The sequence below is a fragment of the Penaeus monodon genome, unplaced genomic scaffold (assembly GCF_015228065.2).
Source record: "Penaeus monodon isolate SGIC_2016 unplaced genomic scaffold, NSTDA_Pmon_1 PmonScaffold_778, whole genome shotgun sequence".
NCBI classification, from domain to species: domain Eukaryota; kingdom Metazoa; phylum Arthropoda; class Malacostraca; order Decapoda; family Penaeidae; genus Penaeus; species Penaeus monodon.
Window position 1 is genome coordinate 25,001 of NW_023662971.1, and position 5,000 is coordinate 30,000.

Here is a 5,000-nt window from a genome sequence, read left to right on the forward strand (position 1 = left end):
ATTTCGTTTTATACATTTTAATACTGCGGCGTCATTTGAGATTGTATAGTCTGAAGAGAAGCAAAATTCTGTTTAATCCGAATTCCCAGATCGTTGTCATCGATTGCAGGTTGTTGTGGCCTTGGCTGATCAGGCCCCTACCCCCCTCCTCATGCCCCCAATCATCCTCCCCCACGGCCCTATCACAGTGAACCAGACTACCCTGATGATGTAAGTTTTGTGAACCTCCAGTACTTACGATTGTTTTCTAAATCCCTTGATAGTAGAGTTTGATTTTGTCATTTGTTGTTTTCCTATAATATACCATTTATTGATATTTCCTTTTCAGTACATTATTTTTTTTCTGTTCTAGTCCGTGTTAAAATAACTTCTCCCTCGACGCCACACACACAGAATGAGAGTAGTCCGTTTTTAAATGAACTTTCCCAACCCCACACACACAAGGTCCCACCCAATACAACGACAATATGGCGTCGCCGACGGCTACTCCGGCGTCAACCTCGGCCCACTCGGAAGCCCGCTGATGGATACCGGACCGAGGGCAGCTACAGCGTCGACTCCCCGACGGCCGCAAGCCAGATCGTCAACATTCAAGGGACAACGGCCGACGGTCTTGGAAGCTGAGATCACTCTACGTGAGGGCGAGGGCTCAGTATCCGAGCACACACCCACCTACAGGCCAGCTCTCTCCGCCTACCCTGCTCTCCAAGTATAGAAATCTATGAAGAAAAACACATCCAGGTCGTTTCAAACTTAATTTCCAGTGCCATATTTTCATCGTCGTTAAATGGCAGATATTTGTTATATTCTCTTGAAAAAAAATCATCAACACATGTTTCCTTCTAGACTTTACTCCTTTATTTTACCGTGAATATATATCCTCTTACACGGCAATAGGTTATCGCTAGGCTTCAGGGTTATGTTCTATTTTAGCGTTAAAAACAGGACGCTTCTAGGAAAATGGTAGGTATTCCCTCCTTTTTAAACTGTTTTTTTGTGAGTTGGTTAATCAGAAACAAGGAATTAAGGACAATATACTACGCAGAGGGGCACAACACACACGCACACACACACCACTATATATATATATATATATATAGATATATATATATATATAATATATATATATATATATATAAATCTTACGGTGTTGGTGTGTGTGTGGGTGTGTGGTGTTGTGTGTGTCGGTGTGTACTGTATGTATGTATGGTTAAAATCGATAAAGGTATATGTACAAACACAGGCACCCACACCCACACACCATGTATAGATTATATATATTATAATATATAGATAGATAATATATATATATATATATATATAAGATATATATATTATATATACAATATATTACAATATATATATACATATAGATATATATATATATATATAAATATATATATATTATACATATACATATATAATATATAATATATATAATATATTATATATATATAGATTATATATAATATATATATATATATATAGATATAGGTATATATAGATATATATAGATATGTATATTTATTTAGATATAAATATGGATATATATATAAATATATAATATATATATATATACACATAAAAGCATGTGGTATGTGAATATTTATTTAATGCATGTATACCTTTATACCTATATAAACATATGTATCTCATTCAGTTCTCCCTAATGTATATAACTGTATATACTTCGATTAATTATGTATATGTAGCAAATTCTTGAATACTTATTTTTAATAACTTCGCCAAAGAACTTATCATATGAGCCTTTTAAAATCAAAATGGGGGCTATCTCACACTCCCATTGCATCAAACTTTGAAGATAGGAAGAATAAACATTGTGTATATGAGTTATGGACGCATGTACTGTAAGAATAAAGGACGAAAGTTCCAAATAGTGTTCGAGACTGTTGAATAGCCTTGGTATGCCAAAGCCGAAGTTAAGCTTACTTATCGTGCTCTGGTCCCTCATAAGCCATTATGAGCGCCATATCCTGGCTGTTGATGACAGCCGGGCAAGGGAAAGGTGGGGTCTCTGTAGCAATTACCGTGGCCATCATATGTCTCGCGTTGTTTAAATGTCCTGGTATATTGGCGTCCAGCGAGATAGTCTAGCACTATTTTTATGGTTTTGTTTTTCTTTTCTTTCCTTTAAGGGGGGTTAATTTCATTATATATATATATATATATATATATATATATAATAAATATATATATTATAATATATATATATATATTTGTGTGGTGTGTGGTGTGTAGTGTGTGTGTGTTGTGTGTGGTGTGTGCCTGTGTGTGTGTGTGTGTGTGTGTCATATTGTTATTTACAATTGTGGTCCAAACTTACAGTATTCACATTTGGCAGTTATCGCTAATTTGTTTCAACTATACATCAATGTGTTGAAAAAAAACTAAATCATTTAAAAGCACTTGTCATTTAAGGGTAAATCACATATTGTTATGCAAAGTAAATTCTAAAAATGCACTCACACACACACACCACCCACACTATTAGGAATGTTATTTGGGGCAACAAGAATACTTAATATATATATATATATATATATATATTATATATATATATATATAATATATACATATTATATCTATATAATATATAACTACTTACTCTCCAAATTCAGCCAAAGTACTTCCCTTGTCCCCAGAAAACATTTCTAAATCTGGCCATATATAAGTAAAAAATCTCCCATTAAAGCTGGTTTCAGAGATAGAAAAAGGGCAAATGAAAACAGTGGGCTTGGGTGGGCGAGAAAACACGTAATACTCCTATATTCACAGAGCAAAATCACGCCGAGAGTACGGAAAACAAAATCACCACTTTCTCAGACTATCCTACAGAAAAAAAAGTATGAATTAGAAATAGATAATTTCACAGTGCAGGAGATTGGATTGGTTTCGATTTATATCCTTATTAGAATATACGTTTTTCCTGGTGGAGATTATATCAGAACGATCAACTGCATCTCTTCGCTGCGAAGGCCATTCATTTTCAATCTAACCCTTTTCTTCATATTTTTCGCAATAAAACATTTTTCAACACAATTACCTTACCTCTCCTCTAATTGACTGAACCTCATACTTCTGCATTCTTTTCACTTTCATTTTGCACCGTTTTGGACCATTTTCTATTTCTAAAACAATGACTTCAATACTTTTGTTTACGTTTCACTAGCGTCTTATTGTAGCCGCTCGGACACGGACAGCATGGGGGAGGGGTATCCACAGTATAAGCGGAAGCTTCTTGTATAAAATTATAATGGAGACAAGATGGGAATTACTAGTGTTTCTCGAATGGAGTAAGTATTTTTTGGGATGTAATGACGCTGACAAACCAGAATTCAAAGCAATAATAAGAATAAAACAGTCCATGCAAAATATGTGCAGATAGAAAGGACCAACATACAGTCTTGGTTATAAAAGAAATCATAGGTTGGAGAAAGGTAGAAACAAAGCATTGCATCTTGGTTAATACAGGCCTATTTGTTCTCCATTAGTAACTGGGGAGATTGATTCAGCACCATTGATTGACATTTAACCGAAACACACTGCAATATGTAGATTCTTCCGCCGGCAAAGGCTCTTTACTATTCTTTATTTACGTATTGCCATGCACATTTACGTACTGTCATGCTTATTTATGGACTGCCATGTTTATTTTTGTATTGCCATGTCTTGTTTACGATTTGCGGGTTTATTCTAAGATTCCCAGTTTATTTACGCAAATTTTCATGTTTATTTACGTACTACGCAGGTTATTTACATACTGCCATGTCTACACACGTATTGCCATGTTCAATTATGTGCTGCTTGTGTTTATGTACTGCCATGTCTATTTACGTAGCTATGTTCATTTACGTACTGACATGTAAATTTACGTACTGACATGTTTATTATATGATGCGAATTAATTACGTACGGCCTATGATGATTTATGTACTGCCAAAGTTTACTTACGGCCTACCATTATATTATGGACTGCCATTATTTATTTCTATACTGCCAGTTTTAATTTATTGAATGCCATGTATATTTACAGATACTCGTTTTAAAGTATATTAATGCCCAAATTACTGACGTCATGTTTATTAAGCACCGAAAAGTTTACTTAGGCACTGCCATGTTTATTTACGTACTTGCCCATGTTTAGATACTGCCAAACTACTGTACGACTCGCCATGTTTATTTAACGGACTGTTCAAGTTTATTTACGTCATGCAAGCCCCCCCCCCCCCCCCCCCCCACCCCCTCCCCCCCCCCCCCTCCCCCCCCCCCCCCCCCCCCCTTATTTACGCACCTGCTATGTTTATCTACTTATTTTTTATTTACGTACTGCCATGGTTTATTTAAGTATCCACAACCGTTCACTGTGACAAACCGTGGTGGCTCTAGTGAACGCAAGGTGGATCAACACAAGTGACAGAGGAGGCAATCGAAGCCAGACGGAGAGGACTAAGTATAAGCTAAGGTAAACCCTTCAGCTAACAGATGGACCAGTCAATGACCTAAGGCTTGCTTGCGATCCCGTCAGTTGCGTGGAAGTAGTTGAAAATTCTTTCGTCAAATTCATTTTTCTCCTTTACTCCAAGTACGTATATGTGAGTAATTTCATTTCGTAAGGAATAATTAATTAAGCGTCGATTTTAGTAAAGGAAGGGGAGGGCTACACAATAATGGAGGATATAGAGGAATGTGATGAGAAAGAAAAGCTTGTTTGTTATAAATACACACATGCTTATATATACACAAACACTCACATGCATTGCACACAACACACACACACACCACACACACACACACACACACGCACACACAGCACACACACACACACCAATATATATATATATATATATTATATATAGTATATATATATATTCTATATATATATATATATATATATACATATATATATAAATTACATATATCATATATATATATATATATATTATATACTATGTATGTTATGTGTGTGTGTGTTTGTGTAT